The sequence below is a fragment of the Labeo rohita genome, chromosome 7, assembly GCF_022985175.1.
Source record: "Labeo rohita strain BAU-BD-2019 chromosome 7, IGBB_LRoh.1.0, whole genome shotgun sequence".
Taxonomy (NCBI): Eukaryota; Metazoa; Chordata; class Actinopteri; order Cypriniformes; family Cyprinidae; genus Labeo; species Labeo rohita.
The window spans coordinates 20,728,783-20,748,961 of NC_066875.1; the positions used below are offsets into that span (position 1 = coordinate 20,728,783).

Sequence of the window (20,179 nt, forward strand, 5' to 3'; positions counted from 1 at the left end):
TTCCCTTAACTAGCTGCTTTGAAACAATCTATATTGTGTAAAGTGCTATATAAATAAAAGTGATCTGTAGGAATATGTGCATTAAATCTATGTTTGCTACTGTCCACCATGTTACCTTTACTGGGTAACACGGTTGACGGGTAACTTAGTTGACATTTTTCGTGTTTTGGGCCTATACTCAACATGGAAGCCTGGAACTACTAAGCATATGGTATGTTTACAAATATATTTTCATAATCAAAACATAAGCTTTAGTTAAATTGTCTTTTTGCAGCAATAATACTTGTTGACACTCAATTAATCCACTCTTGACACAGGTTTGCTAGTTTAACCAATATTAGGGGAAAGAGTGAGAACATAACTTCTAGTGTTTCATCCGTGTGCTTCTAGAGGAAATATCAACATACTGTGCAAATTATGCGAGAATGGGACAAACCATTCTATTCTGGGGGGGGTTTCTAGTGGGTAACTTAGTTAACAATGTTTTTCGGCACAAATAAAACAAGTTATATCACAATAAACACTTATTATTTTTGAAGCGCACACCCAAATGTCTTGATAACCTAATCTAACTGAAGGCAAAACTATGAAATTAATTTATATTTGAGGTCATTTTCATGCTTAAATGAGTAGAATGAGCAACTTTACAAAATCGGACAGCTGAATACCACGGTTGTATGTGATATGAACATCATTTTTGAACAAAAGATATGGCTTTTTCAACATACCGTGATTGGGAAAAATATAATTGTGTACTTGAAAATTAAGCAGCAGGGCTTTATATTGAGGAAATATATTACAAATATACTTCACGGACATTATAAATTATGAAATGACCCACATGCACTTTCTCTGTCTGTCTGTGTGTCAGGAAGCTGAAAAGCAGCAGGAAATCGTGACAATGTGAAATGCTATAAATGCTATAGTTTTATTTGCAAAACTGCCCAGGCAGCTTTCTTTTTTCTCCCGTTTCCTCTCCGTAAGATGAAGTCACACTTGGCGTGTGTGAAACATAAGCATAATTGTGCTTGAACTGACTCAGGCGAGACCTAAAAATACACACAATGGCAGTGAGATGAGCAGAGACAGATAGAGAGAAAGAGGGGCGCTTGTCCTTTAGCAGTTCGTGCGTTCTCCCTATTTTCCCACACATGCCAATAACACAGGAATAAACGGATGCGAGAATTAAACTTCATTGTCCGCAGATATGTCCTGTTATATTTAGTGCATGTTTTTTTTTTTTTCTTTGTAGGATGCTCCGGGGTCGCTTTACGTCGACAAAATATTGTGTCGGCAATGGCGTATCCGTCTCTATCCGTGCATGTTTGAAAAGAAAAAAGGGCAGAAAAACAGTTCATCCGTGCAATTTTTGCAATTAAAAAAGACACAAAAATAATTATTCCGCAGCACACTCGAGCGACACATCCTGAATCCAAGAAGCACGGATCACGTGTTTAATAAAAAGGTTAATCAGTTGTTAATCAGAGGATTAATAACTTGTTATTTTCTTTAAAAAAAACATTAATATTATGCCATAAATATTTAATGCTGATGGGTGTGTTTTTTCTCTTCTTTTTTTCATTGGGCGAGGAAGAGTAGACTGTGAGAATTAGGAATCCACACGCTAATGTGCATTAATCATGCTTTGTTAAAGACAAATAAATTCCTTCATGTTTATTAATACAACCTCGGAGACAACAATACACTTTACATTATTTAGAAAGTTATTAATAAAGAATTTATCGGCGTGCCACTACAGGACAGGGGAGGCTACGAGCAGGCTAATGTACGTAGCCCACAGTCACAGACCCTCAGGACAAGAATTATTAGCGGTGGTATTATCACTTTAGGTCTTGCACTTTTAGGTAAAACGGGAACCCAAAAGTTTCGATTTGAGGAAAGATGTTTGGTTCCTTTCTTAAAAAAAAAAACAACATCAACAACAACAAGAAAAAAATCCCTGCCAATCTGTTAATCAAAGCAAAACAAATATTGCATTTCTCTCGCTCCATTTGTTTGAACGAATATATCACATTCCCAAAATACTCATTCTCGGTTCAAATGTAATTAAATTGTGCCTTTAGTGAAAACATGCAGTGGTTCTCCAATTAGTTCTGTTTTTGTCATTCAAAAAAAAAAAAATAATAAAAAATACTGGACTTGGGCACGCCCAAGGCACTGTCGCTTCCCGGAATGTAGTGACGCCTGTGTGTGCGGTGGGTTGAACATCAACGCAATAGTTTAGTTTTTGGTCTTAAGACTATTGATGGAGAGAGCAGGGTACACAAACAGTGTGGGTGTTTTGATTGAAGTGAGTTATAAATACAATTCTATTGATTTCAACTGTGATAGTGTTTGAACAACAGGAAGCGTGAGGGGTGCATTATGATGGCACAGACTCCGTGATTGACTGATTAAAGAACTATACATGGTGCTTTGTAAAAATAATGATGCGAGCATGTGAGGCTGGAAGTGTTTGATTTAAATTGCTCTGAAACTGTTAAGTACTGTAGTTTAAGGTAAATTGCTAGGCAGAAAGATAGCTGTCAAGATGTAGGAACGTGTTTCTCACCAGTGTCTTTTTCTCCGCCTGACACACTTTCTTTTTGGCTTTGATATGTTTTTTAACCCTCAGGGCCCTTTTAATGTGAAATTTATCCTTGTATGAGTATCATTTTGAGCTTTAATCTTATAAACAAACAGCGAACAACACACTTTAACTGTCCTCAAAAAAAAGAAAAAAAAAAAAAAAAAAAGCTTTTGTAGGTTGCTTATGTAAATGTCAGAAAGAAAAAGATAAAATGCAATAAATAAAAGTACATAAATAATAATCATCATTTTTTTTGTGGTTGTTTCTTGTTTATTATTATTATTATTATTATTATATTACATTTAAGTATTATTTTGAGCTTTGAACTTATAAACAAAATATGGACAACACACTTTAACTGTCCTCAAAAAAAAGTTTTGTAGGTTGTGTATGTAAACGTCAGAATCTAAAAAGACAAAATGTAACATAAATAAATAAATAAGCAAATACAATTCTTTGTTCCTCTTCTTTGTAGTTGTTTCTTGTTTATTATTATAATAATAATAATTAATATTATTATTACATTTATCCTTATGTAAGTATTCTTTTGAGCTTTAATCCTAAAAAAAAAAAAAAAAAAAAAAAACTGAGCAATACACTTTAACTGTCCTAAAAAAACCAACAACAACAGAAAAAAAAAAAAGCTTTTGTAGGTTGCATATGTAAATGTCAGAATGTAAAAGTTTAATAGACAAAATGCATTATAAATAAATAAATAAATAAATTCTTTGTTTCTCATCTCTGTAATTGTTTTTTGTTTATTATTATTATTATTATTATTATTATTATTATTATTATTATTATTAAATGTGATTAACATAAATAAAAAATGACTGAAGATGTGATATGCTTAAAAGATGCATGAAATTATGAATAAAGAAAACTCTGTTTTGGTCAGAGGAACATTAAAATAATAAAATAAAAAAAAAAAAAAAAATAAATAAATAAATAAATAAAATAAAATAATTTACTTCATAGTTGTTTCTTGTTTAATAATAATAATAATAATAATAATAATAATAATACATTTATCCTTGTATAAGTATTAAATTTGAGCTTTAATCTTATAAACAAAAACTGAACAACACACTTTAACTGTCCTAAAAAAAAGCTTTTGTAGGTTGCTTATTTAAATGTCAGAATGTAAAAGATAAAAAGACAAAAAGTAATATAAAATAAATAAATACATTTTTTTTTAAAAGTGTGCTGTTCAGTTTTTGTTTTTAGTATTAAAGCTCAAAATAGTACTTATACAAGGATAAATTTAATAATAATAAAAATAATAACAATTTGTTGTTGTTGTTTCTTACATTTTTTTTTTATTTTTAAATCATAAATCATAAACATTATCTTTATTACATTATCTGTATGAGACTTATAACATTAATAATACATTTTATATATTATTATAGACACAGACGTGCAATAGGAAGGCTCTTAACACAACATGTAAGACACTATCACTGAACTGACTTAAAAAGTTGTTTATTTTCAATCAAAGTCGGGCTGTACTTTGATCAAATAACTGAATGGATTTCTCACAAAATGTAATCCATCTAGCTGTCAATGCATCCATCCATTCTCTCAGCAATCTAGTAGTGGCCCTGTGCCGTCAAAATATAAATAAATATAAATAATGCACGTCTACGTGTCTTTAATGGATATCAGCTGAGAACGACTTGAGTGAAACCCCTACAAATCTATGAGCCTGAAGCCATCGGTGAATAATTGTTGAATAAAATGTTTGCTGTGCTTCACACTCTCTTTCACATTAATAAATGGGAAAGCGTAGCCCATGACTCCATCCATTCCACCAGCTTTTATAGAGTCCAGACGCCCAGACGGACTACATCAGGAAAAAAAACGGAAACATCTTCACAAAGCACGACGCACCGTCGTGCCACCCCGTGTGGCATTTAAACCACCTCCACCCCATTGTCTCAAACGAAAAGAAAAAATATAAAATACCACAGAGAGAGAGAAAGAGAGAAGGAAAAAAGAGCAGGAAAAAGAGCGAACCGGTGCCAAAAAAGAAGCCTGGAGAAACTGGGAGAGAGATCCATTTTGTGTTTCGGTTAAACACTGATTTCATCACTGGCCTAAAACACATAACTTTAAAAGCGAAATCAAATATTAAAAATGACAGGCGGTATAAGTATGGTGAGTGAGCCGGGGTCACGGAGGGAGGAGGCGCGGGCGGCTTGTCAGCCACTATCTGTCAGAGTGAATTAGAAACAATCAGGGGCGACTGAAAGGGAAGGTGATTGTTATTAAGCAGCGGGGCTGCGAGCAAGCTCCCCCAGATGTGGCCATGCATATAAAAGAACAGGAAGCCAGCAGTTTAATTCAGGAAGCGCTAGCGAACACGGCCCGCACAAAGGAGGAAGGAGGAGGGGGAGGGATGAGAGCAGGAGAAAAAGGCCTTTTGTTACTAATAAGCTGGAAGTTACTTTGATAACAGGCAAGGGTTAGGCACCGGAATAAAAGCGGCCCCCCTTCCCCTACGCCGCCGCTCGCCCGTTTCATCCTCGATTCATATTTTCAGGAGGACAGGCCGCACCAGTCAGTCAATATCTGCGGGGGAATATAATGGGAGTGGAGAAATAAGGGGTGAAATGTAGATAAGTTGACCTTAACAAGGGTGAGGAGAAGAGACAGCCACAGCCATATATCAATTACCCAGCTGCGATCACACTCTGATGATGTGGGAGAGGGTTCGGGACGGACAATCCCTCCCTCCGCCGTCCCCTGACGATCTCTCTCTCTCTGTTGCCTCTCTGTCTTTCTTCCTATCTCTCTCACTCGCTCGCTCGCTCGCTCGCTCGCTCTTCGCCACCAGCTCGGGGAAGCTCCTCGGAGGCAGCCATCATGGCCGCAGATTGTCGTCAGGGGCGACGGGGGTTGGGGGGAAGGAGGGGATGTGTACAATATGTTTTTCAAAGGGAGCGGAGGCTCGATTTGAATGATAAGAAAAGACGCTAATCTGCCGCGCGAAGGCCTCAAAGGCACATCCACTCTGACACTCCAACCCTCCCGCCACACGGGGAAACACGCGCTCGCGCAAACGCTGACCCGAAGGGCCCGAGCGCATGTCCATACACGGCTACAAACATCCAGCACATCAAACGTGGCTACTTTCACGCAAGTCTGACACCGGGCTGCCAACTTCTCGGAGGACTCTGGGTAGACGGCTCACTCTGATAGTTAGCGATGATCGCACGACGCGCTGTTAATATATGTAAGCTTGCATCACCCTACGTGGCGGAGAGAGTCTCTAGAGAGAGCGGTTTTGTTTGTTCTCCTCAGCCTGTCAAGAGAGACTGCTAACTTCAGCTATGCAAATACTTCACCAGCCGAAAAATAAAAAAAGGAAACAAAATGAAGAGTGTCATTCGAAAAGTCTCTGTCTTTCTTTAAATGACGGCAACGCTTTGATTTCCAGCTTTCTTTGTAGTGAGAGATATCTATGGAAATTATCCCTGCCTTGAGATTTTTTTCCCTTTTTTTTGTGATCTTGTAATAGCTATAACTGTTAAATAAAAGCCATGTTTTCTTCAGAGATGGAAAAGCAGCAGATTCCGAAACATGTCACCCGTCTCTGTTTTTTAAGCATGATGTGAGGATCTGTGACTGGAGGGTTGTGGTGTTAAACATGCTATTGCTAAATATTACCTCAGGGAGTAACAGTGTATGTATATATATAACACCTGAGAGAAGGAGAGAAAGAGAGAGGGAGAAGTGAGGGGGAGTCGAGCATGTTACAAAAATCCAGGCGAGACGCATATGGACTGATAGCGAATTAGCAGAAGAGAGAAAAATGTTAGAGAAAGATGGAGAGAAAACAAAAGAAGGGTGGTTACAGATATAGTTCACCTGAAAATTCAATTCTACATTGTTTAGTCGACTACGCTCTGTGGAATGCAAAAGGTGAAATGTAGCAGAATTTCTGAGCTGCTCTTTTCCATACAATGAAAGCGGACGGGGACTGGAACTGTGAAGCTGCAAACATGCAAAAATGCATTGTCAATAGGGACCTATGATTTCCGCAAGACGGAAAACACAGACGGAATCGCGAAATCCAGTCATGAAAACGAAACTTACTATATAATGCAGAATGTTACAGAATTTCTCAAAGTTTGGATGAATTAATAAAAAAATGGAGTCAGTACACTTATGTATATGTGTATATATGTGCGATATGGACTAGTGTCTATAAATATTAAGCTGCGCAAATACAATTTAAATATGAATCCTGCATGCTTGTCTCTGTGTGAATGAATGGCACAGACGTGCAGTTTCGTTTACTACATATATACTGAAGCGCACGTGGTGCTAGTGGTGTTTTCAACCTCTGCCGCCTCAATACATGAGTACATGAACACAAACATAATCCATAAAAACCATTCATGAGACACTTCACAAGCATTTTATCATTTCTTTTGAGAGTAACTATCATCAGATCATATACAAACATAAAAGTTAAGTTCTTCTGTCAAAATAAAAGTTCAGGTTAACATCATAAAACTGTAACAGAAATGTATTATTAATGTAATGACAGTACTATTACTACTAACAAAATTATTATTTAAACATTATTCCTTAATCAAATATTTACCAGAATTTATTTACAAAAAAAAAAAGTAAATCGCCTACACAACAGTATTTTTGAAAATAAAACAAAATAAATAATAATAAATATTTTTTTTATAAAACAAATTAATTAGAGATTCTTTTGATATATTGAAACTTAATGAAACCATTAAAATGGAATCAAGTCGGAATGTAAAAGATGAATGTGAAGAATGTAAAACACAAAACTTGGTAAAAATATAACTGAAAAAAAACAAAAAAGCAAAAAACATGTATTTCATAGGGCCTAAAAAATGTAATTTTTGTTGAATTTTTAATAATTTGTTGCTAAATTGTGTAATTACATATGCTTTTTGATTAAGATTTTTTAGTCTAGAAAAATTAAAACTACCACCAACAACAACAAAACGAATCCAGAAAAATTTTAATGGAAAAAAACGGAATTTGGAAAAAATTAAAGCAGAATTTGGAAAAAAAAATATAACAGATTTCATAGGGCTGAAAAAATTTTTTTGTTAATCTTTTAATAAATTGCTGTTAAATTGTGTATGTTTCATGATTTAAATTAATTAGACATGCTATTTGGTTAATATTTTTATTTAACCATTAAAACAGAGTCTAGAAAAATAAATATATTAAAAAAAAAAAAAAAAAAAAAAAAAAAGAAAGCAGAATCCATAAATATTTAAATAAAAAAAAAAAACTGAATTTGCAAAAATAAATAAATAAATAAATAAAACAAAAAAAAAATTAAATTAAATAAAACTTTGATAAAAATAAAATTTTTATAGAGCTTTTGTTATACTTTTAATAAATTGCTGTTAAATTGCGTATGTTTCATGATTTCAATTAATTAGACATGGTTTTTGATTAATATTTTTTTAACCATTAAAAATGAAAATCAAAACCAAAACCTTTTTTTTTATTATTATTCTTTTTCTTTTTCTTTTAACCAATAAAACAGAGTCTGGAAAAAACTAAATCTAAAACCAAAAAAATAAATAAATAAATAAATAAATAAAAATAAAAACATAATTCCAAAGAAAAAAGGGACAAAAAAATAAAATAATTCCAAAAAATCATGGGTGGGAATCAAATTAAAAAAAATAAAACGGATTTCATAGAGTCCTAAATTAAAATGTATAATTCATGTTCCATAAATATGTTCCTTATAGCTAATGTGCTCTACTTCAAGCTTTTTGTGATTCTATGATTGGTGGAATTTTTTTTTTTTTTGCTAAATCATGGATTGTGTTGCTTTTCACTAGTATTTCCACTAATAAAATGGTTATTAAAAAAAATAATAATAATAAGTTGATGGCTTTAACACAACTATATACTATTGAATAACAACCTTGTAGGTCATAATAGGCCTGTTAGGATTTAACTTTGAGAACCCAAATGCTTCTATAAAACAGCTTTCTGTGAAGAACAGACTAAAATGTAATTCACCATTTACTGAAAATCTTGCTTGACAGCTGTGGTCGCTGTATGGAACAGAGCAGCTTGGACATTCTGTTATAAATAACTCCCTTTGTGCTCCACAGAAAAAAGAAAGTCATATGTTTAAGAAAAAAACACAAGGGTGAGTAAATTATTTATTTTTGGGTGAACTGTTCCTTTAAGGAAAAAGAAGCAAGATTGTGAGATTGATAAAGTTACAATGAAGAGAGAGAGATGGTCCATGTAGTCCTATCGTCTCTTCTCCTCTCAGGACATGTCTTAGATTTCAGTGTGATTAGATAGTCAGGGATAGAGAGATGTTCTGAGGGAGTATTAGTAATTAATCACTACTGAAGCTGGGATTTCCACTCTCACTGTCTCGTCTACACACACACACACACACACACACACACAATGTTCCTTTAACCATTCAACAAAACACAAAGAGAAGGAAAAAAGCACCAGAAAACAAAATAAATAGAAATAAAAATAGCAAAACAATACAACAAAAAAGCATTAAGCAGAGGCTTAAGAGGCAAACGGTTCCCTTTGTGCCATGTGCTAATTATTACCGTGCCCATAATGGGCTGCAGTCTCCTCCATAGACGATGTCTTAACACCTATCATTACTGAATGAAAGGGTGACCATAAAAAAAAAAAAAAAAAAAAAAAAACAGCAGCCTCCGCTTACAGCTCCTCTACCACCCCTTCACAATCTTTTTTTCTATTTTTATTTTTTTTATTTTCTGTACTATGAATAAATTTAGTCTGTCCCGGACATGAAAATGTCAAATACCTAAAATACACCTAGGCTAAATAGCATATTAATTTTTAATGCTCCTTCATCCTATGCTGCTATTCTCATATCTAGTATGTCTGCCAACAGCTGTTGCAGGCTCTCTCATAGGGGGATTTATAATCTATCTAAAAGTGTGCTGGAGCATTGTTCAGGAGGAGGAGGAGGAAGAGGAGGGGAAGAAGAAGACTTTTTATTCATAGGCTGCTTTTACCCCTTACTTCCCTTTAAAAAATGTAAATCATTACTGCATCGTTTCGTTCTTTACTTCGATTAAAAGATCACACTTGTAATTTTTTTAATTATCCAAATATCCAAAGTGCAATAAAATGCATGAAGATTTTAATCACGCTTTTTACCCCAGTGATTATTTCTTAGGCTGGTTTTATTATTTAAAGTGTTTATACTTTATGTATTCAGCTTTCCTAAGATCCGGGCTTGTCATCACAATATATGAGGTAAGCTGTCACAATAAAATCTGCCTTTAATTAAGCAAAGTAAATCAATGTGAGAATTCAATCCATGAAATAATACATGTACAAGATAAGATATATATATATATATATATATATATATATATATAAATATATATAAATATATATATATATATATATATATATACATAATTATTCTCGACTACAAATATTTTAATTAATAAACCGAATAGCTTTATATAATTTAAAACATTTAAAACTTTCCTGACTTGACATATATGGGAAAATTATACTGAGAACTTATCAATATTTCAGTTAAAATCTTTAACTTAATGTATCTATATAAGGCATTCTTAAGGCTTAATAATGCATTATAAAAAACTTTATAATACATTGTATCATCTCATGAATATTCATAAGAAGAGTTATTATACTTACGCATTTGTGGTTATAACTTTTAGGAGCGTAATTATTTATAACACACAATGAACACCATATTAAATCTACTTCATTTATAATGGACTATATCATATTTTGACATTGTTTAAGATCAGCACAGTGTCTTACTACATCTTTAGGTTAGGTGTTGGGTGTTATTTGAGTGTTTCCATGAAAGGGCTAATGTTAATGTTGATGTGAGTTAGTTAATACTTTTAACTGAAAAAATGCAATGTTTATATACATATTAGGTTTCATTTTATTTTGGTGGTCCCCGTTGTCTATTGACTCTAAGCAACTACATGTCAACTAACTCTGCTTAGAGTATTAGTAGACTAAGGCTAAGGTTAGGGTAGGTGGAATGATCATGTACTTGAAAATTACTTATAGTCAGTATGTCTGCTGGGGAACCATTAAAATAAAGTGTTAGAATATATTTAGCAGTCATACTAATACTCTAATGACTGCTGGTTGACATGTCATTGCAGAGTTACTTATCAACAGCTGTTCAAAGGGTACCATCAAAATAATCAAACTGATATTAAAATAAAAATAGGTCAAAGCAAATGTGTCATATTACACATTCATCTGATCTGGTATCTGATATCTGTGGTTGAGGAAAAAAAAAAATATTACTGCTTTAAGTAACTTGGCAAGATATGAGACTTACAACACATTATAACTACGAGAAATATAAGCCATTGTAACTCAAGTAGATGCAGCGTGTTCACTGTATGTTATAAATCATCATACTTTTAAAAGCTATAAACACAAGTAAATATTATAACAATGTACATATAAACTGTTAACTGTTATAAACTGTTCTTATGAATATTCATTAAATGCTACAACATATTCTAAGTTTTTTCATAATGCATTATGCAGTCATTATGATGAATACCCTTATAATGCATTATAAATATGGGCTTCATAGAAAGTGTTACCTTTAAAAATAGTTTTATATAATAAGTTTTGAAATGTCATTTATTCCTGTGATGGCAAAGCAGTCATTATTCCTTCAGTGTCACATAATCCTTCAGAAATCATTGAAATATAGTGCTCTTGTGCCGCTTAACATTTTTGTGAAAACTGTAATACACTTTTTCAGGATTCTTTGATGAATAGAAAGTTCAAATGCATTTATGTGAAATATTTTGTAAATATTTTCACTGTCACTTTCGATCAAATTTAATGTGTCTTAAAAAAAAGTAAAGGGATTGTAGGCCCTATGTTATATGTGACCCTGGACCACAAAATCATTCTTAAATAGCACGGGTATATTTGTAGCAATAGCCAACAATACACTGTATGGGTAAAAATGACAGATTATTCTTTTATGCCAAAAATCATTAGGATATTAAGTAAAGATTGTGTTCTGTGAAGATATTTTGTACATTTCCAACTGTAGATATATCAAAACTTAATTTTTGATTAGTAACATGTATTGCTAAGAACTTAATTTGGACAACAAAATCTCAATATTTTGATTTTTTTGCACCCTCAGATTCCAAATTTTCAAATAGTTGTATCTCGGCCAAATATTTTCCTATCCTAACAAACCATAAGTCAATGGAAAGCTTATTTATATGACCCTTATGACTGGTTTTGTGGTCCAGGGTCACATATTGTTTCTGTCATTTTGTAAATGTAGATAATAAAATGTACAAAAATAATTGGATTTGATGAAACTGACATACAAACTACTTCTAGAGAAAATACACATGTAATCAGACTTTTATCTCAAAATCTTCTAGTTACTAGCTCTAGTCTCCTCTATCTATTGTATATCTTTTATATGTACTGAGATCTTTAAGAAAGAAAAAATCATGATGGCCACATATAAAACATGTCATTGAAAAGGCTGGAACCAGATAGAAGAGCAAATTGGAGAAGCAATTGCTCTAAATTGGGCTTTTATATGTCATTTAGGTGTTCGGCTTAAAGACACATCGCAGGAGAAGATTACAAGCGTTCAGCACAAAACGTGCCACTTCAAATGGACTGTCTGTTAGGGATCAGACTCTGGGATCAGTTAATCTCATCCTGACACTGATGATTTGAGACCAGCGGGTAAGTGAGCATGCTTCACGTCTTATCTAAGGACCGCTCGAGCGCACAGATCTGGGATCAGCGAGCTAAACGTACGTCCCGTATCCGGTCCGGGAGCGGTGTCAGGTTACAACTACAGTCGCGAGGTGAACGTTCGCTTACCTGATCACTCTAACTGCATACTGGTCCGGGGCCCGTCAGGTTGAAGAGACCGTGACTCACCCCGCCACTGAGTCTGTACGGCAACAAGCGATGACAGCGGCGATGAGTCTTCACTCTGTCAGCAAGAAAGAAAGAGAGGGAGAGAGAGAGAGAGAGAGAGGATGTCAGGCCAAATGTAACAAATTCACTGAATCACAGCAGTGGCGCAGAGGTCAAGGAAAAGCAGCCGAAAAAGGTTAAAGATGAAATCAAAGCCGTGGCTCAGAGCGCCACTGAAAATCTATCCCAGCGAGGCAAGGCCACCGCTGACGCGCTCGGCAGACAAGAAGCTAAATACTGCACGCCACTCTGGGATCTTTCATTTTCAGCCGATCAATAAGGACTTATATTTATCAGGATTCCAAGCAGCTGCCACATCTGACAACCTCCACTTCATTTTCGCACTCCGCCCTCCCTCCCTCCCTCTCTCTCTCTCTTTCTCTCTGCCCATCCATCGTCCAGCCCGTCTTCAGTGGCCTCGTGCTAAATCGGGACCTATCGACCACCAAAGCGAAACGAACGGGGGGCCTCCGGTGCGGCTCCAGCCCTCACGTACAGCCGCGCTCCTGCCGCGTCCCCCTACTAATATTGGGTTAAGAAGCGTGCGTTTTGTCATTAGCCTGTTGGCTCGGGCCCATCTCCCTGCTCTCTTTGTTCCGCGGCACGCCATTGAAGCCTGCCAAGAAAATGGCGGCGTAAAACACGTACACTTCACCACTTCGTTTCCCCCGCGCGAGCGTTTCGAAAGCGCCGATAGACTCGGGGAGGAAAAGCAGGGGGAAAAGAAGAAACTCTCCAATTTAAATCATTCACAGAAGCAGAAGATTTGCTGAGAGGGCGGAGAAGGCCGAGTTAAAATAGCTCAATCTCTAATCATCTGTACGACAATATTTGCTGTGAGGCATTCTAAATAGATTATCGCTGGTCCATCTGCCTCATCACTGATTTATAAGGCGTTAAGCTGCTTTCCAAAGGCAAGGACTTCCTTTGCAGCTACAGTGGAAGGATTCTTGTTCAAATCAGGGCCAATGGCAGCTGAACAAGCCCGCCGCTCGCAGTAAAGGAGTTTCTGCTTTCAGCGCAAGAGAGAGAGAGAGAGAGAAAGAGGGAAAGGAAATAAAAATAGGACGGCACTATCCGGTTTGGAGTCGCCACATGAAGCGGTTCGAATCCAAAAATTTTCTATCTGATTTTTTTTTTTTTTTTTTTACAAAGAGACAGGGAGGAGGGGAGGAAGTGAAAAACACACACACAAACATACACACACAAAACAAGGGACATCATTAACATATGAATACTGTATGCAAATGGTTAGAAGAGAGCAGATGTTGGCGCATTTAATTGACCTATATGTGAATTGCATCCAAACCTTCTACACCGAGTATGCTGAGTGTAACACTGGATGCCCGGCACTGGCTTCCTTACACAACACAAACAGGGAGGAAATGAGGGGAGGGTGTGTGCTTGAGAGACGGAAAGAGGAGAGATAGAGATGTGTAAAGTGAGGCAGAGACAGATGAAGACAAAGAAAGCCGTGTCGGTAAACGGCCACGGAGATGCCGAAACGCGTCGGCTGTCAGCTCCTCGCGTCTCTTATGGATGACATCACCGCGCCACGTAGAAAATCAATCAGGCTGTGGCCTTTGGGAAACATGAGCGTCGCTGACAGGTTATGAGCTGCAACCGGTGTTGTGTTCAGTTTATCCTTCTCAACTCTTGCTTTAACTCCCGTGCTATGCCATCGCTGGAGACAACGCAAAAAAAAAAAGAAACGGGGGGCGTAGGGGTGGAGTCATAGCGCTTCTGTTGCTAAGTTTTGCATGGGTGAACTATAAGAACCACAAATGCTAATTTAATCTGGGCTTTGCCCTTTCTTTCCCCCCTTTCTCCCTCCTGCTCGGGAATGTCATTAAATTGTATTAAACAGCCTTTTGTCCACAGGGCAAGGACCACCCGATATATGATAATACATTAATGCCCTGGTGCTACAGCCAGTGAGCTGAGACGCTCTTTAAGGCCGCGGGCTGAGCGGCACACACATGGAGCGCTCCAGTTTGCATGTGCACAAGTGTGCACGAGAGAAAGAGAGAGAGAGAGAGGCTGGCTAACAAGTGTGACACATACTAATAGAAACATACCTAATAAATTACAAGCTTTCAGGGTCTGGCAAGCTGACATTTTCTCTGTGAGCGGGACAATTTCATATCTGCGGAGCAGGGGAGCAAATTGCATCACGTGGAGATTGCTGGAAGATTAGCATAAAAATTAACACTTAAATTTCAGCTTATTGTCAAGGCTTCTTCTGCTCTTTCTGCAAAACCAACAATCAATTCCTCTTAGAGATCTGATTAGCTTCCATGATGCTTATTATCCTAGGCATGTTCCCGCGTCGCCGAGTCCAAGACTCCTGGACTATTTGTTAAAATAGAATTAAGAGGCTGATCAATCCATAGGTGTCTCTCTCATATGCACATAGCTTTTTGTCCGGCCCCTTTATTAGCAGTTGCTCATTAAGCATGCTGATTAATATCCCATAGATCGCCACAGAGGAGTATTTTTACATTTAGATGGTTTATTATTTATTTATTATTATGTTAAGCCTGGCTGATGCAGCTGAAAGAATCATTAAGCATTAAGTGCAAAACAAAACAAAAAAAGTTTCATTAGAGTTCCGTTAGCCGTAAATATAGCTGACGTCTTTTATTTCTTTTTTACATTTTAAGCTTTTCACAGAGATTATTATATTATTTAGTACATGCAAATAACTCCAGAATTTTAAATATCTGAAGTCAGAAAATGGTTTTACATGGATGTCTCAAAATATTACATAAAAAAAAAAAAAATAATAATAATAATAATAATAATAAATAATAATAATAATAATAATAATAATAATAATAATAATAATAATAATAATAATAATAATAATAATGTAAGGACGAATATTATTATTAATTTGCATTATTCATTTATTTAATATTTTGGATCAAACTGTAGCTTATGTACTCATGTTCAATACTACTACTACTACTACTACTACTACTAATAATAATAATGAGAAATATTCTTATTATTTCATATTATTAATTTATTTAGTATTTTAAAAAATGCATTAAACTGTTTAGCTTATGTACTTGTGTTCAATAATAATAATATTAATAATAATAATAATAATGAGAAATATTCTTATTATTTCATATTATTAATTTATTTAGTATTTTAAAAAAATGCATTAAACTGTTCAGCTTATGTACTTGTGTTCAATAATAATAATGAGGAAGATAATTACTATTAATTTATATTATTAATTTATTTAATATTTTAAGAAATGCACCAAACTATGCAGCTTTTGTGTTCGTGTTGAATAATAATAATAATAATGAGGAAGATAATTATTATTAATTTATATTATTATTTTATTTAATATTTTAAGAAATGCAATAAGCTATGCAGTTTATGTGTTCATGTTCAGTCATAATAATAATAATGAGGAAGATTATTTTTATTAATTTGTAATATTAATTTATTTAACATTTTAAGAAATGCATCTATGTACTTGTGTTGAATAATAATAATAATAATAATAATAATAATGAGGAGGAGGAGGAAGATTAATATTATTAATTTCTATTATCCAATTTTTTATATTTTAAGAAATGCTTTAAACTATGCAGCTTATGTGCTTGTGTTCAATTCTACTACTACTACTACTACTAATAATGAACATTATTAATTTATATAGTTTATTTAATATTTTAAGAAATGCATTAAACTTTTTAACTTATGCAGAAGAAGAGGAAGAAAAAGACCAAGAACAAGAAGTAAACAGATACTCAAACACTGAAACAAGATATGCTGTTTATTATTATTATTATTACTATTACTAATAATACTAATATTCATAATTACAGCATATCCTGTTTTGAATTCGTTAAAGCCCTATGGAATAAGTGCACCACCATTTTCCCCCTCAATTCCAGGATGTGTAAAGTCGTGGCATTCATGTTGACTCTTTCAGTGAAAGCTGTGAAAGTCATCACGCATTTTCAAAAGCCTTCATACTGCTGTAGTGAAATATCTGTCAATACAGTCCTATTAAAATCACTGCACAAGTATGCAGTGATGAGCAGCGTGCGCTCTGGGTGGCTTTCCAGGTGGAGAGAGAGGGGCTTCATTTTGTTTAAACAAATTCTATTTCATCGCATCCAGATGTCTTTAAGCGCAGTCCGTTCGCCATGTGCACACTCCAAGATCCACAAAAAATGTATACAAACATTTATTCATAACGGCATGCCTCTTCTCAGACTGAAGAGTTGTCATGGTTCCCTTGACTCCGTTTCAGGGGTAAACTAAGTGTAATGTGAAGCAAAAACAGTGTAACGTGATTAGCCGGAGCGCGCCGCTTCTGTGACCGGCTTCCTTGTTCTCTAGCCAGCCGTCTAAGCAGGGAACGTGTGTTTGTCGTGTGGCCCACAAAAGCCGGTTGGGCTCAGACGTCGAGGAGCGCCAAGACACGCCTGATATGCCGCTACACCGAAACGTGGGACGTCATTAGTAAAAGTGAGAAGTAAAATACGCCATTCTGAGCGGATAACAACGGTTCAATCGAAGCAGTAACCCCCAGAAACTCGTAGGTCTCTTTGACTCCGAAACTTTGTGTCTCTCTCTCTCTAGCCCTGCCTCCTCCCCATCCGCTATTCTTATGTTAACATGGATAATAGGAATGGGCCACCCGGCAGTGAACTTTAAAACTTAAGTCCACGCTCAAGGAAAATAATCCATTTCTCGCCATCCGCTGATGAAACTTAACTCACTTCAAACTTTATGTGTGGGCCCTCTATAGCTCTACCAATACATCTGCTGGCTCCTTAAAGCATATTACTTTTCACACGGTTTAAAAATAATAAACGTGCACTTAGCCGGGCTGTTTTCTCGTCCTAATGCCACACAATGGCGGGGAATAATTCAAAAGTCTTTAAGTTCAGAGTAAACACTCGGTTCCTTTGTTGATTGTACAGCTATTTGGGCTTTTTTCTGTCTCTCTCTCTCTCTTTATCTCCTTGTGAGCTTGTTGTGTTTTTACTCTAAACAATAGAGCCTTCCTTCACATCTGAGCAACACACCTCACTGCCGTTTAATAGGTTAAATCCCGTAGTATGGAGAGTCATATTTTAAACCGGTGGTTTATTTTTATGAGCGGGTGTAATTAACGCAGCATGTCCTATCTCTTAGTCATCGATGCCAAGGTCTCTATTTAAACAACTTTATTGTGAAATGTTTGCATTCTCAGCATTCGCCAGGCCACACACAGATTATTATTTCATACTTCTCAGCGACGCTCTGAAACGTTTACGCTTTCCAATGGTTATTGTTTTTGATTACGGCTCTGTGGATGAATCACTCTTGGGGAGGACTGACTAGAAAACATGTTTACACAGGGCCAAGTGTGAACCTGAAGGCCTCGCTCAAGCCAAATGAGCGCTCAGCACCTGATTTATGAAGCAAAGATTCAACTATTTATGTGCAAGCAGTCTGAGTTGTTTAATTTCTCTGCTTGAGGCCTTCGCTTTGTTATTTTGATTTTTTTTTGTAAATTTTTGTTGCAGAAGTACACACGTCAGACTGTCCAATATATTTATTGCAATGGAACATGTGAATAAGAATGACGGAGGAATTGCTAAATGCAGCCTTGTTACCAGAAATGTAGTTTGATGCATTAATAAAGTTTTTTTCCGTCATGCAACCCTGCAGCCCTTTCTTACCAAAAAAATGGGCTCCTTTTAACTCATATTTATATTTCATTATACAGGTATTTATTATTAGGCCATTATTACCGCATATTAAAATATAACTATTATTATTATTAATAATAATAATAATAATAATAATAATAATAATAATAATAATAATAATAATGATAATAATAATAATAATAATAATGCATATTCTTCTTATTATTATGCTATTGTTACTGCATACTAAAATGTAACCTTAATAATAATAATACTAATAATAGCAATAATAATAATAATATTAATATATTATTATTATTATTATTATTATTATTATTATTATTATTATTATTATTATCCCATTGTTACTGCATACTAAAATATAAATTTAATAATAAATTTGTATTATTATTATTACTATTATTATTATTATTATTATTATTATTATTATGCCATTGCTACTGCACACTAAAAATATAACTTTAACTTTAACAACAACAATAATAGGTATAATTATAAAAAGTTAATATATTATCATTATTTTTATTATGCCACTGCATACTAAAAATATAATAATAATAATAATAATAATAATAATAATTATTATTATTATTATTATTATTATTATTATTATTATGCCAGTGTTACTGCATACTAAAAATATAACTTTAATATTAATATTAATATTAATATTATTATTATTATTATTATTAACAATAATAATAATAATAATAATAATAATAATAATAATAATAATATTATTATTATTATTATTATTATTATTATTATTATTATATTCATTATAATATACATTTATTATTAGGCCATTATTATGGCATGCTCAATATATTACTTTTATAATACTACTACTACTACTACTAATAATAATAATAATAATTCTTATTATAATGTATAAATAAGAAAAATGCATATTATTTTTATTATTATTATTATTATAAAATGATTGAAACGAGTCGGTGCCAACAGCTTCGTGGGCAGTGCGTAGCGCTTGAGGCATCCCAAGTTTGAGTCCTGGTTTGCGGACCTTTCCCGATCACGCCACCCCCCCACCCCGCCTCTCTTTCCCAATTCGCTTCATTACTGTCCTGTCATAATAAAGGCAAAAACGGCCAAAAATACATCTAAAAATAATAATAAATTTATATATAAAGGAAATTCAGATGGAACGTTTAAAAAAGTTTAAAGAAAAGTAAAATAAGGCATTTGCACTCCTTTTACAATGGAATTTAAAAACAGCAGAAGCTCTGCAAGTATAAAATATAACCAATTTGTCAAATTTTTAAATACAATTTACAACTGGTACCAAACATGCAGGTGTATAACTAAAGTCTAAAACTCTTTTCAAGTACCCCACTGGAACCTGATTAAGTGTCCCCTGGGGCGCACGTACCCCTGGTGGGCTCTACATTGTTAAAGGCAGAAATGAAATATGGCCTTGAAGACACGACACTGAGCCAGATCAGATGGCAGAGCAGATGTGTTTTAACAATGCCTTCTCCTCAATGATGTGCCCTGTGCCACCACAAACATTTTAAGACTTTCATTGTTACACAGGTGCTTTCTCGGAGCGCACGAGACAACAGAGCTCCTGAGGCACGCGCCACCCCGACCACACCATTCACACTTAATAAACCTCATGCTCAAGCCTCCAGGGTGATGAGGTGGGAAGGCTGAGATGGACGCGACAATCTGTGAGCTAACCACACTTCGACATATGGTAAAGGTCCACAGGCCTCCCTTAATCTGTCCGTCAAACCGGCTGCTCTGTTTCCCCACTGAAACATGAGAGCATTGCACGTCCCGGCGGCAAGACTAGTGCTGGCGCACGCTATTAACCTAGTATAACGATTTTATTCTTTTACGCCAAAGAGTGGGAATTACCTCA

The 20,179-nt window shown here is 34.8% G+C and overlaps 1 protein-coding gene across 5 annotated transcripts in view; it reads right to left on the minus strand.

Moving 5' to 3' along the window:
* znf536 (zinc finger protein 536) overlaps positions 1-20,179 on the minus strand; it is a 211,522-nt gene that overhangs the window by 129,984 nt on the left and 61,359 nt on the right. For all 5 annotated transcript variants that reach the window (XM_051115131.1, XM_051115133.1, XM_051115132.1 and 2 more), the window contains one exon: positions 12,503-12,617. The gene's annotated coding sequence lies outside the window, so the exon portion shown is untranslated. The remainder of the gene's footprint in view (positions 1-12,502; positions 12,618-20,179) is intronic.